The sequence below is a fragment of the Octodon degus genome, unplaced genomic scaffold (genome assembly GCF_000260255.1).
Source record: "Octodon degus isolate 3935 unplaced genomic scaffold, OctDeg1.0 scaffold00216, whole genome shotgun sequence".
Lineage (NCBI taxonomy): Eukaryota > Metazoa > Chordata > Mammalia > Rodentia > Octodontidae > Octodon > Octodon degus.
Window position 1 is genome coordinate 1,253,841 of NW_004524792.1, and position 21,661 is coordinate 1,275,501.

General features: G+C 38.4%; 1 protein-coding gene across 3 annotated transcripts in view; it reads right to left on the reverse strand.

Annotated features, from left to right (window-relative positions):
• Window positions 1-21,608, reverse strand: part of Ankrd12 (ankyrin repeat domain 12) — a 116,042-nt gene extending 94,434 nt beyond the window's left edge. For 2 of the 3 annotated variants that reach the window (XM_004645044.3, XM_004645043.2), the window contains exon 1: window positions 21,372-21,608. The gene's annotated coding sequence lies outside the window, so the exon portion shown is untranslated. The remainder of the gene's footprint in view (window positions 1-21,371) is intronic. The other variant, XM_023705274.1, reaches the window with a different exon arrangement.
• Window positions 21,609-21,661: the final 53 nt, after the last annotated feature.

A 21,661-nucleotide genomic window follows, 5' to 3' on the forward strand; every position in this document is an offset into this window, starting at 1 on the left:
CTGGCAAGCACAGGGTCCTGAATTCAATCCCCGGTTACATACGAAAAAAAAAAAAAAAAAAAGGAGCTATGAGGCTATACTTGTTTTGCTCTATCTAATAGCCACACATGGCTACCTAAATTAATTAAAAATTAGATTAAAAGTAGTGGAGCTGAGGAGATAGCTCAGTGGTCTAAGCACCAGTTTGATAAACGCAAGGACTGGGTTTGATCCCTGGTGCCACATGCCATGCTTGCCCTGGGCACCAAGCCAGCCACCAAAACTGGGCATGGTGGTACATGCGTGTAATCCTACTGCTGGGGAGGATGGAGACTGGAGGATCACTATGAGTCCAAGCTGCATAGTGAGACCCTATACCAAATAAAGATTAAAAAAAAACTTTTCGAAAAAAAAGTAATGAGTGTACTACACAGTTGAGATGTGTTTCTGCAGTCGTAGAAAGCTGCACAGCACCACGTTAGGCTGAGGCTCTTAGTCAAGAGGAACATCACCAGCAAGCAAAATGACTAACAAGACTTTCAATTCTTTCATGCTACCATTTTTCTATAAATGGATAGTGTATTTTAAATAAGCTGTCATTCTAGTAACTATATGAATTATTAAGCTTAGACACTCAGCAAAGTACTAATAAAATCTGCTGTGGTCTTCAAATTGTCTATGGTTCTAGAAACAAAAATGCCTTAAATGCACTGGGCTAAATTACCAAAACTGTAACAAAATGAGTCAAATTACAATATAGTACAACATTAAAACTCTTATAAGAACTAGCATATAGCTCATTAAAATATTTGCCTAGCATGTGTAAGGTCCTGGGGTGGGTTCAACCCCCAGAAATTAGGAAAAAAGAAAAAAGAAAAAGAACTGCCACAGAAATCTATTAAAATTTTATACAATAAATTCAATAAATGAAAGACAAATTTCTCGAACGACACATGCTACCAAAATTCACTGCAGAAAAGACATCTTCAAAAGCCTTACATTTATTAAATAAGTTAAAGATAAGCTCCAGGTCCGGATGCCTCCAATAGTTAAGCCTATAAACATTTAATAACGAAAAGGGCCTATTCTACAAACTCTCCTGATGAAAAGAGGAACACATTTTATGGGGCCATTACCCTAGCAATAAAAGCAGAATAGAAAACTACACACCAATTACATCTTGTAATTTAAAAAACAACAACAACAAAACCACCTCAATAAAACAAATCCAATTATATACAGAAAAGATACTGTATCATGACCAAGTAGGGTTTGACCCAGAAATGCAAAGCTAGGACTGGCCAAATAGCTCAGTGGACTAAAGTGCCTGAAAACAGGTGCAGGGGCCAGGGGTTTGATCCCTAGCTCTGCTGGGATCTGCCGTGCCCCCCCATCCCCTGGGGCACACTGAGGCCGAAATTGACACTGGGCGTGGTGGCAAGTGCCTGGAATCCCAGCTCTTGTGAGGCTGTAAACAGACAGATCCCTAGAAGTCCAATCTAGACCCTGAGCACCCTGTAGACCCTTCCCTAAAATACAAAAAAAAAAAAAGAAAGAAAGAAATGCAAAGCTACTTTATCAATCTATACAAGTACTGTATTAATTAAAACAACCCCCCTCAAAAAAATTATTTCAGTAAAGAAACACTGTTTGGTAACACTCAATATCATTAATAAACATTTTTGCAAACTAGAACTGCAAGAGAGCTTCCAAGCTTTCTCCTCTAATACTGACCATAAGGTATCTGCTTATCATTTCTGTTCAGCACTGATTAGTTCAATAAGGCAAAGAAAGAAAGAAAAGATACAGAGTTTGAAAAAGAAGAATGAATCTATTCTCGTTTCCAATTGAGATGATCACCATGTAGACAAAGCGAAAAGGTGCTACAAAGTAACAAGGGAGCAAAGATTGGACACAGACTATGTGGCCCAATTATGACAATTTTAACAATCTACACACTAGCAAAAAGCCACTGGAAAGTGAAATTACAGAAAAAATACCCTGTAACACTGCTGTAGTGTGGATCTTAAGTAGGAGAGAGCTTTAAAGTACATAGAAGACTGCCGATAGATCATCTGTAGGACAAGGCTGAGAAAAACTTCCCATGGTAGTGTAGCTAGAGGGAAAGCTCTGGGGAACAGAAACAGAATTTGTGCTATGAAGAATAGGTTACATATGGAAGAGTGGACGTCTCCTAAAGAATCCCTCTAAGAATTACAAAAAGACCATCATTACTTCATAGTCCTTCAGAATCAAAGCTCTGAACACTTTATTCTGTTTGCTCTAGTCACTATCTTGCAACTTCGTCTGACTTGAAAAATTCTTCATGGTAATTTCAGAAAGCATGGGGATTATTCTTTAGTTTCTACTGACTAAGCAAGAAGAGACCAAAACCAAAGTCTGTCAGCAAACTTTTCTCAAGTTATCAGACAGAAATACTCAGCTCTATAGCTAGCTATGAGGCAAGCAGTACTCACTTTTTCTTTTTTCCCAGTACTCATTCTTTGCGAGTGGCTTTTTATCAGTGTTAGGGACATAGAAGAGATATAGCTTCCTTTTGATTGGACTGAAGTTTTTTTTTAAAGTAAGGAGGGAGACCAAGGAGAGGTGCCAGCACCTGAGGAAGGAGAGGCTAACTCACTGGTAGTGTTGTCTAACACGCATGAGGTCCTGACTTCCATCTCTACAAGAGCCACAACAACAAAAAGAGTAAGCAGAACAAAATACATCCAAACTTAGTAATGGCTGGAAAAGATTACATACTAAAATTTACCTGAAATCTAAGTACAGATGCAACAAGTACACTTCATTTTTTTCATTACTTTAATGAAACAGCTCATGCTTGTACTTGAGAAAAAGGTTTATTCATATCAGTTCTGGAGGATCAAAGACATGATAGCTACAGATATATGACAGGGTAAAGGTAAGATGGCATCAAAGGGTGGGACACAGGAAGACAAAAGAGCTACTCAAGCACCAGTTTAATCTTGTAACAAGCGCTTTGAAAACTACTATTACTCCTTTCAAGGACAGTAGTGTCTACAACCAACCAAGTGATTTCCAGCAGTCTTCCTCTGTTAAAGATATCACCATGTCCTAATATCAACACACTGTAGACCAATCTTTCAATACATGAACCGGTGAGATAAACAACATCCAAAATAACAGCTACAAATACATAAAGAAGTTAGAAAAAAAAATCAGACCCCCTCCAACAAAAAAAATCCAATCCAAAAATGGGCATCTGAAATGAACAGACACCTGTCAGATGAAATACAGACAGCAAATAAACATGAAAAAATGTTCAACATCAGCAGTAAATCAAGAAATACTACTGTTTTCACTGTAGTTTTTTTAATATTCATTATACTTTGTTGTTGTTATTGTTTTAGCAGGAATTGAACTCAGGACCCTGCATTTGACAGGCAGTTGCTTCAGCCACTGAGTTATCTCCCTGGCCCTGATTTTAGTCTCTTTTTTTCCCAAGATTATCCTGGAAACTCTTAGTGAGTTGTGGAGTTCTGACAAGTTAAAAAATATCGTATTGGCTGAATATGGTGGTACATGCCTGAAATCCCAGTTACACCAGACACAGAATGAGGGAGAATGTTAGCAGGTCTGAAGTGAGCCTGTGTAATATGGTGAGAGTCTGTCTCAGATTTAGAAATATTGCTCAGTAGCAGACCACTTAACAAGCATATGTGAGGCCCTGGGTTTGATCTTTGCTAATATAAAATGTTTTAAAAAAGTAAATAGAAAGGTTGATATCTAGGTCTAGGTCAAAGAAACTATGACAGTTAAATCACAAAAGTACTAAAACTGCTAATCAAAAAAGTCTACATGTAGTACAGCACACACACACACACACACACACACACACACAGAGAAAAATAGGAAAAACCACTACAAAAATCAGAAGATGAAAGGACAGTTCAAAAAAGAAAAATGAGGCATAAACATTTTCAAATTCATAGTTTTAAAACTTTAATCACACGACTTTAAAATCTGACAAAGAGTAAAGTTCTGTTGGCAAGGATTCAAGAAAACTAGCATTCTCACAAATTGCTAGTAGGGGTTGAACTGCTGGTGAAAGTCGCACTACATTGGGTGAGGGGTACAAAGTCATTCCGTCTCTGCCTGGAGAGAAAATGAGCTCTGAGAAGTGACCTTGTAGTAGACAAAACAAAAAGGAAGAAGAGAAGAGAACTCACTGAGGAACAGAAAAAAACTAAAGATGCTTTTGAACTATTTGATAGGAGGATGAAGCAATAGTTTATCATGAACTGAGGGTGGCAATGAGAGCCTTGGGGTGTGACATAAATTACTAGTAGGGATAAAAAACTGGGATATCTTTCTCAAAGAAGAATTTGGCAGAAACCATCAAATAAAAATTCAGTCTCTGTCCTAGTAATTAAGTTTCTAGGAATTTCTCATACAGTTGTGGTTATACAAAGATGTAAAGACATTCAAGAAAATGTTAATATGTACGCCCAAAACACTGGGGAGCCAGGCAGGACCTAAGTATCCATTTGAAAGTTCTAACGAAATTATTATATTCTTACAATGAAAATGATGCAATTGATGGAATAAGCCATGCCTGCTGTTTCCTTTAAAAAAAAAAAAAAAATCATTCCTCTTAAGTTGAGGGGCTTCAGCACCTTATGCTGAGCTCCTCTCTATTTTCTCACTCACATCTTAACAGGTGAGTCAGAACATCTAATTTAAATATCATTAATATGCTATTAGCATCCAAACCGGTATCTCTAATCCTAGACTTTATCTAGACCTCCAGATTTGTATGTCCAACTGCCTACTAGATGTGATCACATACATGCTATTATGGTTTATGTCCAGATGTCCCTCAAAGCCTCACACAGTCACAGGTGGAGCTTTTCAGAGGTAAGTGGATACAGAGTATGCGATGTTGGGATTAAGGACATGATGCTGGGATTGGTTCATGGTGCAATGCTACAAATAAGGGGCCCCTACCCTGGGTGTGAGTACTACCCGAGGTAGGTAGCCTGGATAACACACAGAGGACAGAAAGAGGGCTTATGCTCAGTTCTCTCTTGCTGCTTTGTTACTCTGCTGCCTTTCGCCTGCCATGAACTGTTTCTCCTCTGTGATGTCTCCTGCATGTCGCCCTGTCTTGGAGTCCTCAAATGTGAACTGAAACCTCTAGAAACTGTGAGCCAAATAAACATTTCCTCCTTTAACTTCGGGTGTCAGGTATTTTGTCTTAGCAACAAGAAAAGTAACACAGGTGCCTACCGGGCATACCAAACCAAAACACTACAGAGAATTCTTGTTTCTTCTTGTCAAATCTTTCCTCCATACTACTTACTTATCTACCATATTTTCCACTTCAATAGATGGAACCACCCTTCACTCAAAACAGATAAATGTGTACCTTTGTATTTTGTTACCATATTAATTTAGAGCCATCACCTAGCAAACTTTCCAAATGATCCCCTGGCCTTGATTCTGGCTCATGCGCATGCATGTACATGCGCCCGCACGCACACATGCATGCATACACACACACACACACCCCTTCCACAGCCAATAATAATATTTCCATTAAAACTAAACATCTAAACTAAAAAATATTTCTTACTGAACATATATATATTTTTAATTTTATTTATTTTTTTTTACATTTATTTATGTGTGTATGGTGTGTGTGTGTGTGTGGCCAGCTCAGCCCACCAGGGGGCGGGGCTGGCTGGCATGTGGTGCTGGGGGATTGAACCGCAGTCCCTGTGCTTTGTTTAGCTTCGCTTGTTCCAAGTAGGTGCTTTAGACCACTGAGCCATCTCACCAGCCCCTGAACATATATTTTTAAAATTTTTTTTTTCCCAAAGTAGGGGGAATCAACCCAAGGCCCTTGCATTGAGCTACATTTACAGCCCTTTTGTTTTTTATTTAACACAGGGCCTTGCTCAGCCTCTAAAGTGCCCAGGCTGGGCTTGAACTTGCAACTCCCTTGCCTTAGCCTTTTACAGTTCTGGGACTACAGGTATCCATACCCAACCTGTACTTAAAACGTAAACTCAAGCTAAGCCATCTATACTATATAAAATGTAACAGAACAGACTTATGAAGACTTTCCTTAAAAATTAGAAGTTTTTGGAGAGACAGAAGACTGACAACAAGTACAAGACATATACAAACAGAAACATAAGCTATGAATATATAAAGACTGAAATAAAGAACTCTATAGATCAGGTTAATAATTGAATGGGTAAGCCAAAGAATAAATTAATGAGCTAGAAGATTAAGAATGGTCCCAGGACGGGATCAAGAAATGATTTCAGGACTGATGAGATGGCTCAGTGGTCTAAAGCACCTACTTAGAACAAGCTTAGCAAAGCACAGGGACTGCGGTTCAATCCCCCAGCACCACATGCCAGCCAGCCCCGCCTCCTGGTGGGCTGAGCTGGCCATACACACACACACACACACACAAATAAATAAATTATTAAAAAAAGCAATGATTTCAAAAAGGTAAAATATTAAAAAGATAGACAAGAAATTAGAAGTGACAGGACCCATAAACACCCATGCAAGCACCACATAAAGATATTTTAGTTAATAACAGACTAAATATACAACAGCGGCACCCTAGTATAATATGGCCTAGATGTGTAGAGACCATACCATGTAGAACTGTGTTATATGTATTCTATGATATTCACACAATGACAAAATAAACTGCATTTCTTGGAGCACAGTCTCATCATTTAGTTACATACAATTACCAGAGAAAGAGAGAAAAAGGAGAAACATATACTTGAAGTAAATCCTCAATAATTCCCCAGAAATGAGGAAAAATTAAAGACCTTAGATTAAAATGTCTATGATACTTCCTGGCACACAGTAGGCTTCCAATGAATTAAGTACTTGTTAAATGGTTAAATATGAACCAGCAAGATTGAAAATTACTCTCAGGTGTATCAGGGTAAAATTGAAAAAGATAAACTTCAAAATCTTCACGAGAAGAAATGTCGGTCACACAAATAGGAAAAGGAACCAAACTGACCGAAAATTCTACCAGAGGCAACCCCATAGGCAAGACAACAACCCATGACCAAAATCTACAAACCATTAGCATGTCTACTGGAAAAACAAATGAGAGTTTTACTGGAGGGGCAGAAACAGGAAAATAAGACAAAGCTCTTGAGATATTTATCTGGTTTAGAAAGATGATATGTTAAGAAACTCACTGTGGAAACTGGACAGAAATGTATTTAAATAAATCAAATGAAAACAAAAGAATATTCAATCTATGTGACAGAAAGCAGAAAAAATATTTTTTAAAAATGGAATAAGCCAGGTGTGGTGGCACAAAGTCCCAGCTGTCAGGGGACAAAAAGAGGATCCAAAGTTTGAGATCAGCGTGGGCTACATGTGCATTCAAAGCCATCTTGGGCTATATAGTAAGACCCTATCTAAAAAACAAATTAAATAAACGTATAAGTAGATGTAAATATACACTTGATGACAAAAATAAATCCTGAGTCTTTGAGAGTAAGCAAAACAGATTTAAACATATATATTGTTAAAAACAGACCACAGAAATGGTTGAAAATAGAAGGCTAGGAAAATTTATCAGGCTGGTAGCTGTACCTGTGTTTTAAGTCCCATTTATTTGTGAATAACTATCTTCTTGCTCTGGGATTTTGCTCATGTAGCCCAGTCTCATCTCTGCCAGTGCGAGGCTGGTGGATTCTATTAGTACATCAAAGCTCATGCACTTAAAAACTAACCTGTTTGAGGGCTGGTCAGATAGCTCAGGGGACTAAAGCTTAGGCAGATGCAGTCCCAGTGTGTTGTGCAGGCCCTGAACCCAGGGCTTCTATAATCCCAGCACTTGGGAGGCTGAAAACAGGTGAATCACTACAAATCCAATCTGTATAGTGAGACCATATAGACCCTGTACTAAATACATTAAAAAAAAAAAAAAAAAAAAAAAAACCTAAAAAACTAACCTTTTACAGTTCTGGGACTAAACAACTAAAAAATATGTTTATTTGTTATCTAGGTCTAGGTCAAAGAAACTATGACAGTTAAATCACAAAAGTACTAAAACTGCTAATCAAAAGGCTAGTTTTTTAGTTGTTAGTCCCAGAACTAACAACTAAAAAATAAACATGTCCTGAATTTGAAGTGAGCTGTTCTGTTCCTTATGGGACAAATCTCTACATTTTCTTCTATGTACTTACCTAAAGAAAGCAAAGTTAACGCCAGCAAGATAGCTCAGCAGACTAAGCACTTGCTTAGGCAAGCGCAGGGACCAGGGTCCAATCCCTGGCACCACACGCTGTGCAGGTCCCAGCCTTGGCCCCTCCCCTAAGCACACTGAGCCACCACTGAGACCCGGCATGGTGGCACATGCCTGTAATCCCTGCACTGGGGAAGCTAAAAACAGAAGGATCACTACAAGTTCACGCTGCATAGTAAGACCTTGTGCTAAATACATTAGAAAGCAAGCAAGCAAAGCTACAACTGTGAGCACGGAAAAGTTCCTAACTTTATTTTGGCTCCAGTACCTACTAAAACTGTGTGGGAAGTAAAAAATGGTTCCAATCATAGTAATGGCTCATAATAGACATTCAGTTAGGAAAGTGATCATCACTCTCTCTGATTTGATCTGGAAGCCTAAAGTTTTAAGATTTTTGAGATGGAAGGATTGTTTTGGAGGCCTGAACATGCCTTCAGGGCATTTCTGGTTTGGGGGAGTACCTGGGTTCAAACCAGTCCAACTTGAGCCTCACTGCTTTTTTAAGCAGGCACTAAACAACTGAGCTAATGGGCAGGCCCCCAGATTTTTGAGATGTACCACTGTTTTAAGTTAACCTTTGTCATTTCTCAATATTTGCTGCTTCTTTAATGCAAAATTAATGATATTTAAGATCACATGCCCTTCCAAAATTCTGAATATAAGAGATTTAGAACAAGTTTATTCTAAATCTTACTATTTCTCTATGAACACAAAAATGGTAACTCAAATTATGAAATACACACATAGTGCTTTTTTCTGCACATAAAAAAAATAAGCTATGAGACAAATACTAAAGTATTTAATACTGAGATGATACAAATTTCCTCACATATGAAAAGTGGTTTGGAAAAAAATGGAAAGGCTTCAAAATAAATGATCATGTTTCTGAGATATAATGGGATCCCTCCCTCTCCCTAACTACTTAAGCCATGCAAGTCAGAACAGTTCACTTCAAATTCAGTCTGCCCAAAGGAAGTATGTTCTTCATCACTGGAGAACCATTCCCAAAATAAGTAAAGATTAATTTTCAACACAGTGCCTAAGGCGACGCTTTCAGAGATCATTTTTATAGTATGTTACTAAAGAAGTTTCTCTGATCATGTACAGTATCTTCAGGTAGCTATTCTTTAACACTTTCCCACATGAGTCTACTGATTGCATTTCAGGCCAAATTAGTAACATTTTTAAAAATCACAAAATTTAATGAAAAGCATGCAAAAAAGAAGACAAAAGTACAAACATGAGTAAAGCCATGCTTAGCATGTGTGAGGCCCACGATGCAATTCCCAGTATCAAAAGAGAAAACACAAAGACCCACAATCCTTTATAAGACACTGCCCTCAACAAAGTCCTTAAAAAAAATGTTCTTAAAAGGGTAGTACATGCCTATAATCCCAGAACCCAGGAGGCTGAGGCAGGATAGCTGTGAGTCCAAGGCCAATCTGTGCTATAAACGGAGTTCAAGGCCAGCCTGAAATGCATAGGGGAAAAAAACCCTGTCTCAAAAAGAGGAAAAAAAAAGTTCTTAAAATCCTCAAGGAATTTTTATATAATTTTATCTTTTAGAATAAACATTAAATATTTTGATAATAAGCAAATAAAAAATAAAACATTTCCCCTAAGCTGTAGCTCGGGAACTGTTCTCACTTCTATTTGGTTTGTTCTAAATATCTAGAGTTAATTTTGGTTAGAACCCAAGAAGAAAGAATGAGACCCTAGGTAAGCATTTCCTTCATAAGTAGTAGAAGGCAAGAACAGTATTTACATACTTTCTAAGCTCACTGCCACAATAGGGAAGGAAGCAAAAGATTCAGGACAGAAGCTTAAGCTACAAGTACAGGCTGCACTTCTGAATGGTGATGCTAAATGTAGTATCTTTCAAGGCTCAGCATGGCAGATTAGTTCAGTAAGTTATAAATGGGTCAGTTTGGTTTAGCCATATTTGCACATTATCTTTAAAATTCTACAAAAGTAAGTCTAAAGTATAGACTTATTTTAGCCCAATTGCTTGAAATAAAAATAGCTAAGATCTGCTAATCCTTGCTAAGTCCAAGGCAAAACATATTTAGGAAGAAAGAAACAAGGAAAAATAAAGTATTAGACAGGTTCTAGTTGAAACATGAAATTCATAATAAAACTCTGGGTTTCAGTTTTCTCATTTTCAAATGTGGTCCATTCCAGTTCTCAAATTCTACTGTTTTTTACCTCATCCCTTCCTTTCAACATAGATGCATCGTGAAAAGTATATTCAGTAAGCAACTGGTTCAGAAGATCTACTTTTCCTCAAAACTTCAACAAAAATAAATTTAATCTGTCATGTTACTTAATTGAGTATTTCATCTTAGCTATACTATCCTAGTTTGCGCAAGGAATTCTTTCATTAATATTTAATAAGCATCTTATCTTCCACATAATGAAACTAAGACTAACAAAACAATCCTAGCCTTAAGTTTTTCAGGGGTAAAAGACAAGTTAGGATACAACGTAATAAATGCTATATAAATACAACAACAAGAGCACAAAATGATGGTCCAAACTGGGCATGCATGTCTGGGGCACAGGCGGGGAAGAGGAAAAGCACTGAAATAGAGCCTTGAGGAGGGCCATGAGGTAAACAGGTGTGGACACAACTCAAAGTATTTAGAAAGGTGCCCTTGGTGAAACTCTGGAAGCTGGACTTCAAAGGAAATAGATATAAAATATAATGACCAGATCGTGAGATGAAGTGGAAGAGTAACTGTAAGGCTAGAATGGTAGCTGACTTCTAGCTCCAACAATAAATAAAAATGTATTGGAAATAAACATTTAGCATGTATTTGTACTTACCTTGTAACAGTAATAACTAAACACTTCAAATGTTTAAGGAATATAATTTTCATTACATATTATTTACAACAGATTAGTTTTAGAAAGACTTTTTGACATTGAGAGACAACTAACCGTAGGGGACTCCATTCTAAAAATATTTAGTTTTTAAGTAAAACAATACAAGCAATTGTGCTTAGTTACTACCTATTTGCCCTGGGTAGTGTACATGTGTGTCTGTGTGTGTGTCCATGTGTGCATGCTTATCCTTTCCCCTCTAGGAAAATGTGGATATATATAAAACATTCCTCTGTAACCAAGAGGGGTGGTACAAATGCCTTTTAAAGACCTGAGATTTTCCACGGATCTCCTCAATTAATGGCCTCCTCCTCCTGGTACTGCAGACATAGATTGCTGTACTCTTCCTACACCAGCAGAGGGCTGCAACAGCTTGGACAGCATAACCAGGCAGCTGAAGACAATCCATCACAAGCAATGGAGTAGAAAACCAACAACCACTCATTCCTTTCCCTGTCAACAGAGGGAGAAGCTTACAGGCTTTTCCCAGAAAAGAACCAGCCACAATCTCCCAAATCCTGAAAATCTAGAAATACCCACAATTAGGAATTTTGCTATTATCTTTCTGTTGTTGCAAAATCGTAAACTTTGGTCAAATAAAATCTAACTGTAAGTAGGGACAGGGGATTAATCAAAATGAGTTAAGAATTCACTTCCTTTTAAACTTCTTGCTCCACACTACTGCTACCAGATTAATTTTCTGAAATGAGTATTTTATTTGATTACTCTCACATCTATTTTGTCATACCTGCTATGCGCTTAATGCAGCACTAAAATCTAACTTTCCTTTCTCTATATTTTTACCTCATATGCACAACAGAGATGGACAAGGTCAGGCTTCACAGAACACATCACACTTGAACTTTCAAGGAAAAAAAAAGGGTTTACACAGGATTAGAAGGGAAAGCCTATCTAAAGAGAGGGACAAGGATTCATATAGGGGCTGAGGTAAAAAGGGAGAGAAAGAGCCATAGGGGCTGAGGTAAAAAGGGAGAGAAAGGGATACAGGTAGGCAGCACAAGCTCCTGCATGGCAAAGTGCATGTTCCTGAGTAAAAAAAAAAGAAGAACAAGAAGAACAAGAAGAAGAACAAGAAGAAGAAAAGGAAGAGGAGGAGGAGAAAGAGGAAGGAAGGTATTTAAAATTAAAAGCATTTCTTGGCAGTTTAATTTTGCTTCCATTCCCACCCCCCACAAAAGAGAAGCTATTACAGCTTATCTTTCCAATCCAAGTTTGAATAAGCTTGGTAACATTCCAAGTACTACTTACAGCTTAATCACAAATCATACCCTATCTCACTTTTACTTTTAAAAAATGATACACCCTTAAATGAACAGAGAATTTTTAATTGCTTGGATGACAGGTGTATTTTTAACTGTAGTACATGAAATGAAACAGACTTGGATAAAAGGTCCTTTTAAAAAGTACAAGGGTTTACAATAATCACTATTTCTGCAATATAAAAGCCTGTGATCCCAAAAACATCTTTCCCTCTACCAAACTCTCTATGCAGTTACGGAGGGCTGCAATCAGCACCCTACAAAAGAGCAATGGTAATAGAAGCAAATTTTAATTCACACACCACACACCACACCATTCCCATCCTGATCCGACTTGGGTAGGTGTTTACCACTGCTCCATCATAGCCTAAAACTGTCACTTCTGTAATTCTGTACAAGGGATGCACTGCTTGAGTGTTACTTAATCTTGTCCTGCTACCTCACCTTTTCTGTCTCCCATTCGTGTCCAAATATGAACCCACCTCCCATCTAGGGATGAGGATTCTTTAGAGCTTTAATGATATAAAGAGACTGCAGTGGCATATGTGCCATAGGTTTTCCACTACTGGCACGAGCAAGAATTCAGGCCTACCAACAGTATATCCAAGGATGGATCAAGGAAATCACACTCTAAACTGACTTAAGGTGTACAGTGTGTGTCATGGTACCGCTTCTGGCCAGAGCAATTAAGAATTATAAGCTGTTTTCCTACCAGAAATGTTGATACCAAAGAGAAATAAGGTAATAAGGGACTGAAACAGGACTAAACTCACTATACTGGATTCTAACAGCCATAGATAAGCAAGATGAAAAGGCTGCTATTTTGAAAACTCCAACCCCAATGTGAAATGTAAGTGCATATTTGGTTTTGTTTTTAAACTACAGTATTCCCTGATTAATCACACAAATATTTTTGAACTAGAAAAAAAGGAAAATCTCTCTGAAAGTACAAATTCTAAACAAGTTGACCCATTAAAACAAATATACTATAAAAAGTCTTTAAAAAAAATTTAGGGCTGAGCTGGCGATAGTTCAGCAGACTAAGCACCTGCTTAGGTAAGTGCAGGGACAAGGGTTCAATCCTTGGTACCGCATGTAGCACCAGCCCCAGCCCTGGGGACACTGAGTCAGCCACCGCATCTGGGCATAATGGCACATGCCTGTAATCCCAGCGCTGGGGAGGCTGAAAACAGGAGGATCACTTCTAGTCCTAGCTACATAGTAAGACTCTGTACCAAATACATAAATTAAAAAATAAATAAATAAATTTTGGGCCATTTAAGAATTAAGAGTTCCACAGCAAGAACTGAATCCAAACTTCCAATTCAGTGATTCTCAGCCTTTTTGGAAACTTCTGTTTCAGAGCCTGAAGTCCACAGGTCCTGAGCTCTGAACACATTCAGCAAAATAATCTACAACTTTGAAAGTCACAGAACTTTTTCCTAACTATACATCTTTGTATTAAGTCATTTATCTCCTCCTCCAAGATGTCAAGATCCACAAAACAGAGAATTCTTCACATTCATGCTTACCACTGGGGCCAAAAATCTTAAAAATGAAGTTTCCCAACAATTTCCTTACTGCCCACTTGAACTTCATACAGTTTCTAGACTGTTAAGTATTTATAATTATGCCTCTGCTAATTAGCACTTCATAGTGAATATGACTATGACTCCAATCATTCCTCCCTGTGCTCAAAGAATTCTCACTGTTTTCTGCTAACACACAAGGGCATACAGAAACTAGAGGCAAGAGAAGTCCTTGGACTAGAAGTGTGAGTGGAATAACAAAAGAACTTAGTTTGAGTCATGCCTCTAGTATGGGAGGAGTTTGGAAAGAAGTTTGTGGTGGTGATGGTGAAGGGGTGCAGTGCAACTGTAAGTTATGATGCACAAGACAAATGATAGATTAAACATGACAAGCTACAAAAGAGTAATGGCTAATATTATAGTGTGTATAAGGAGGGTGAAGAATTAACCTTTTTATTATATACATTTTTGTAACAGCACACAGTAGTTTTGTTATGTAAGAACTTTAATAGAAATATTAGAATATTAAATTATTGACTGCTACTCCTAGAAGTTTTGACCAAGAAATACAGACAGAAAAATAGCCAAAGGGCATGTGGTATCAACTTACAGAAGACAAAATGTAAATGACTTTTTCCCTGTGTATTAGCTAATGATTCAACTTCCTCTAAGTATCTTTTACAACCAAAGATAAAAGTGTTCAAATGTAAAATGAAGTGGTACTGATTTGCATTTAATAACACAAATACAAGTCTGTTAAGTACCTACATGAATATAAATTTATTTGCTCTGGGTGTTTACAAAGCACAGAACACTAACACCTGAAGAGGAAGAGGAGTCCAGAAGGGGGAACAAGGACAAAGGGAAGGGTGAGTAAGCCAGTTCGCTGCCAACCACTCTTGTACTTTCAATAACAGGACAAACAGAAACTGTATAAAGAGGTATTTTTTTTCCTGTTCAACTATAGCCTAAACAGAATACTCTTCTCGTTTTTTAAAATACACTTAATATTTCTTTTAATTGATTGATTTTCATTGTCTGAATTGAGTGGCCTACTTTCCAGGGCCTTTTATTCACTCTGGAGATGGTTTTAGAAATCCTGGAAGACAGGGATAACTTTTGAAGGTTGAATAACCACTATTGGATGACCACTTCATCTATAAATAGGCTGTCATTCACATAATACTTCTAAATTTCAAGTTAGTTCTTGAGTAAAGAAATGTAGAGTTGAGGATACAAGAGACAACTTTTTGAAGTTTCAGAAACCCCTCTCATTATGTATCAAAACAACCTACATGACAGTAACTAATAGTAACTAGTAGTGTATGGAAGTTCCATAAATTTCTTTCCCTTGATCACTAAGTAATTTCCAAATAATGAGAAACTCCGGTAAAAAGGTCTTATTTTAACTCAGGCTATGAAACTTCAGTATAAGAACATTAGATCCAAGACACGGCTTTATTCTGGTTATACTCTTTTGGAAATTTTGGTAGGAAACAGTGAGTGAAACTTTAATTTTCTTACTCTTTTATTCTTATAACTACCTAGCTGTCTTTAATATCGTTAACTATAGCCACTCCTTAGTAGAGCAGTATAAAGACTTAATAGAGCAGTATAAAGAACGTTAACATTCACTTCCACCTTACTTGTTTGAGAAAAGGTATAACAGAAGAAAAATATTATCAAACAGAAGAAAAACAAAGCAGAATAAAGTATGCAATATAAGTTTGGTAAGAAAGAAATTAAAAATATATGTCTCTTAGGCAGATGTAGGGACCAGGGTTCGATCCCTGGTATGCTGTGCCAGCCCTGCCCCTGGGGTGCACTGAAACAGCAACTGAGACTGGGCGTGGTGGCCTAAGCCTGTAATAGTGCTTGGGTGGCTGAAAAGCAGGAAGGAACACTATGAGTCCGATCTGTGTAGCGAGACCCTGTAGACCCTGCACTACACACATAAAAAATAAATAAATAAATAAAAATACATGTCTCTCTTCCTCTTCTAGGTTTGCTAATGCTTCTCTTTCATGAGTGGATTTCTAAAAGTCTATTACTCCAGATAATTTTAATCTAGATTCAATCCATAGTTTACTATCATCAGATTAACCAACAAACTTTGTTTTGCTCATCCTACAATTATGACATTCAAAAGAAATGAGACATAAAAGTACTTTATGACCTACAAAGTACTGGAATTTTTCTTAAATCATTTATTTATTTATTTGGTACAGGATCTTGTTATGCAGCCTGGACTTGTAGTGACCCTCCTGTCTCAGCCTCCCCAGTGCTGGGATTACAGGCATGTGCCACCACGCCTGACATCAGTAGCCAGCACAGCATGCCCTGGGTTCCAGCATTCAGTACTGGGGATCAAACCCAGGTCCTTGTGCTTGCCAGGCAGGTGATTAGACCACCAAGCTATCTCCCCAGCCCCAGTACTGTAATTTTTAAGGTATTATTTTTCTTTTACCTTAAATCAATATAGCTATTTCTCTACAGAAGAGAGTGCCATACATGGTTTCCACTCTCGACTGGAAGTAAGGAGGCTGACAAAACTACACAGAAAGAACAATCAACTTGCTGAAACAATGCAAGCACAGCCAACTTGCAAAAAGTAAGGCATTTAGAAAAATGTTTGTTTTGGGTATTTTTGCAGTTTGTACTGGGGATTGAACCCACAGCCTAAGCACAGATAAACCCCAATTCTTTATCTGAGACAGGATCTCTTGTTAAGTTGTCCTGGCTGGCTTCAAACTTGCCATCACCCTGCATCAGCTTCCCAGAGTGCTGGGATTTTAGGCATGCACCACTGCGCCAATCTTAAGCATCATTTTTTAAGACCTGAAGTTTAAATTTGGTATGTAGAATTTTGGGGGTTTTGAAAGGAAAGAAAGCTAATATTGGGTACTATTATCTAGCTTGGACAAACTCATGTTCTATTGCTATATTTATTTTTTATAAATGAGTTTTGTTAGCTACATTTTTTCCTTCCATCACAGTAATTATGTCTCTTTAGCATGACATGAACATAAAGGTGTAGTTTGTCAGGATAACCAAATGTAACATTAACAACTAGGTCTTTTATAGCTAGTGAGAATAACGTGCTTCTGACAACTAACATGAAAACAGTCACAGAGCAACCACTCTATCAGCATCTCATAAAAAGGCTTGCTGGCAATTTCCTGTGATGCGTCTCATATACTAATTTTCTCTTTTCTGACTACCCAATACAAGGTAAAATAGGTAGCCCTCAAGCACTTTTCATGGGTCTGAAATTAAAAAAACACTGCCTTAAGATTCTTCAGAGCCATCTCTGTCTGCACTCTTAGAGAAGCACAGAGGAACAATTTAGGAATAATAATGAAATCTGTTATTACTTAGCAGGTGAATATCTAACACCTCATAACTATTAACAACCCCAGTTTCCTTTGCCATAGCTAAAGCAACAACAGTATTTATTTCACAAGGTTATGAAAACTTCATGAACACCACACAAAAACTATGAATACAAAAAAAAAAACAAACAAACAAACAAAAAAAACCTATGAATACATAGGCTGAGAGATGATAGCTCAGTGGACTAAGCAAGTGCAGGGAGGGCCGTTCCATCCCCTGCACCGGCCCTGCCTGGGGTGCACCCAGCCAGCCACAGTGGCTGGGCGTGGTGGTGCATGCATGCCTGTAATCCCCAAACTGGGGAGGCTGAACACAGTAGGATCGCTACAGTCTGAGCTGCAGAGTGAGACACTTTACCAAATACATTTTAAAACAAACAAACAAAAGACCTCTAAATACAGACTGACAGACTTGAAGTGCTCAGCGACTTAGCTGCACTCAGAAACACCTTTGCTTCCAAGCCTTTACTCCATAAATGGCTTTACTCTATAAATCTATGTAATGTACCATAATGTATTGATTTCCAGTATGATCAGTAAGACACTAGAAAAAACTCGAATTTAACACCAATGACGATAAAAACCTTTTAAAAGATTTTATGTTTTAGATGTTTTAATGTCATTAACCAAGTTTATAAAGGAAATTATCTCCTGCTACTGCCATATCTGGAAACTACGAAGAGGCAAATGAACACTGCTAAGATACTTTCACTATTACTTTTAAAAAGTCACTTTCTGTTAAACAGATTATGCATGCAGATTATGCATACAAAAATGTTTTCAAATGCTATATGAAGAAAATTTATATTCTCCAGTAGAAAGCAAGCTTTAACAACTGCAATATTTAAAATGTTCCTAAGCAGCTTTTCTAAGATTAGGAGGACTAAGTGGGGATCAGAAAATGTATCGACAGGGAGTTATCTGTGAAATAGTAGGTGCTGGAAAACAAAGCCAGGGTAAGCAAAAGCAAGGGATCTGAACACTTTGTTATGCTTTTAAAAATTGTATATCCTAGCTGGCCATGTCAGCACATGCCTGTAATCCCAGCATGTGGAAGGCTGAGGCAGGAGAACCGTTACAAGTTAGAGACCAGCCCAACAAAGTGAGCTCAAGGCCAACCAGTACTGCATACTGAGATTTTGTCTCAAAAAAACACACAAACATGGATCAGAAATTTTGAGGATAAGGGCTGGGGAGATGGCTCAGTGGAATAAGCGCTTCTCTGGCAAGCGCAAGGGCCTGAGTTCAATCCCCGGTTCCGCCAAAAAAAAAGAAATTTTGAGGGCTCCTCTAGTTCTACGAACCAACAGCCAGCCAGCCACACACACACCTGTATATCCAGGCAAGCATGGTGATACAGGCCTGTACACCCAGCACGCAGGAGGCTGAGTTAGGAGGACTGTCACAAATTCAAGGCCAGCTGGACCTACCTAGTGAGCTCAAGGCCAGCCTGAACTATATAGAGATGCTGTCTCAAAAGAAGGTATTTCCTTTAAAAATTATATTACTACCTTTCACGTAAGAAAGTTTACAGGGCCAGCCTGATAGTTCAGCGGATTAAAGCACCTGCTCAGGCAGAGTACAGTTACAGTGGCTGGGGTGGAGTTTGATCCCTGGTATGCCATGGGGGCTCCACTCTGGGGGCGCACTGAGACAGTGTGGTGGTGCTCACCTGTAATCCCAATACCTGGGAGCCTAAAAACAGGAGAATCATTATAGTCTGACCTACATAATGAGAGCCTGCAGACCTTGTACCAAATATATAAAAAAATAAAGTTTACAGTACAGTATACATTGTGCTTTTTTTCTGTATTTAGGACAGGGTCTACAGGGTCTCACTACATACACTGGACTCAGTGATTTTCCTGTTTCCAGCCTCCCAAGTGCTGGGATAACAGACCACGATACCACGCCCAGTCTCAATCACCCTCTCAGCGTGCCCCATGGGCGCTGATGACATGGTACGCCAGGGACTGAACTGGCCGCTGTGTGCGTTCTATACAGAGTCTATTATACTACAGTATAAAATCATTTATCTCAACAACCTTGTAAATTGTGTGAGAAAATTGTTTTATGCAGATTATGAAAGCCAGGTTCTAAAACTTAACATGATTTGTCAAAAAACAGTGTCAGAAAGTGACAAATCAAGACTTAGACACAGGCTTTCTCGTATGTATTTCAATGTTCTTTCCACTAGGTATGGTAGGGCATGCCTGTAATTTCATCACTGAGGAGGCTGAGGCAGGCTTGGCTACACTGGGAATTCAAGGCCAGCCAAAACTTACACAGAATATCTTACCAAGAAAACAAAGCAAAAAAGCTACTTCCAAAGAAGAGGCCATGTACCATCTCACAGAAAGAAACCTCTAGGCGAAACCCAACTGTTTCAACTAGCTACACACTAGTTTAAAATCATTCTACCCAACTGGGCCTTCATTTTCTCCTCTGTAATGAGGGGAACATGGATCAGAAATTTTGAGGGCTCCTCTAGTTCTAAGAACCAACAGCCAAGACTGGAGGATCCTCTATAGTCTACAGCAACTTCCAGGGCAGAAACTAGTATCAAGAGCTCTTAAGCAATTATAGAAAAAGACTTCAGGTCTATCGGATAATAGACACTGCTTCAATATCATTAAATTTATATAAAGAAAGGATCTAAACCACTTATGGACTGTGAAGAAAATAATCTCACTAACCATTTCTTTTTTTGGATTGAAATAATACCCTTACAATCTAAAAATGTTTTAAAGAAAACTAATACTAAAAAACTGAATATGGTTACATTGTTCTTCATGCTTTTCAGAAAATGAAGCCTACATGTTTTCTAAATATCTTAATTGATTACTATTTTACAATCTACCTCAGGAAAATACCTCAGTTTACAATTACTTTTTTAAAATTCATTTTAATGAGAAAAAATGGCAACGAAACACTTTCAAAACAGTTTAGTAACAGTTACAATAATTGACACATACAATTTCTATAGGATAAAAGTAACAATGTAATCTTGACTTCAAAAAAAAAAAAAAAACAATCTTCCGGCTGGCACTTATTGCCACATAACATTTACGCCTTTTTTTCTTGGAGATTAAAACAGCAATATCAGAGACAGTAAAAACCGACTTTCAACTCCAGAGTTACTTCCTATCTGAACAGTTTTGTTCCTTTACTCCTCTTTGAATATTCTTCACAGGATATACACCCAGCGATTTACACTTTTCCAGTTCTGCCCAGTTCAAAAACTGTTCTAACTACAAATTCTTAATGATGTCTATGGGAACAATATTTTAAAAGCTTTTTTTTTTTAAGCATCCTATTTTAAACTAATTTTCCTTCCCTGAATATACTTACCACTCCAGTTTTACTTCATTTTAACACCTTGCCTATCTCTAAAATAGAACACATTCCTCAGCAGTTAAGCTTGGCCTGCTTCAGGCTGTTTCTAAAGCTTTAGAAATTTAGTCAGTGCTCCCAGGAATTATAAAAGATTCTTAAGTAGTAACACCTTTCTCCCTTTGTCTCATCTCTGAGGGGAACATTTCAAATCAGCACATATTTTTGCTTTTAACTCAAATTTAAGACTTTCCTGAACAAAACTATTTAAACACATGTCTTCACCTTTCACAGTCAACACTATCTCATTTTGCTTTTAAGCCACTTGGCACCAATAAAGCATATGTCCTGCCAGTTCTGAGCTAATCTCCAGGAAAGCCTTTGTATAATAACTGAAATTGAAACAGATCAGTGCCCAAGATTTTTAACGGCCTACTTGGGCATATGTTTTAAATAAACAGTTAACTTATTCAAAAACATCTACTTAGCTCCTATTCCTTTCAGAATTTGTATAGACCGTCTCAAAATAAAAAGGTCTGTGGGTATATTTCAACTTCAGGATTAGAAATAGTCTCAAGGCGTCAGCGATGACTGAACCTGCAACGCATTTCACCCTAGTCGGCGATGGAGCCGCGGGTGTCCCGCGGAAATAAATGACAGTGTCGGCGACCGCAGCGCTTTGCCTTCCTACCGTGTCAACTCACGCAACACCGAGAACTTCCCATGCCGAACTGCCCTCGCCTGCGATTGCCAAAGCGGCTGTCAGCTGAGCTTCCGGAACCTCTTTGTATCTCGGCCCGTTCCCCGCTTGGGGATCCTCAGGGATGCGTCACCCACACTGCTCCCCAGACCGCGATCGCAGCCCCTGACGCACCCCGAGGTCTCGCGCCCAGCTGTCGCGGCGGCGGGGGACGGGCGCTGGTGACAGCCCGGCCCCGCCCGAGGCCGAGGCCGGCTCCGGCTCCGGCTCCGCGCACGGCG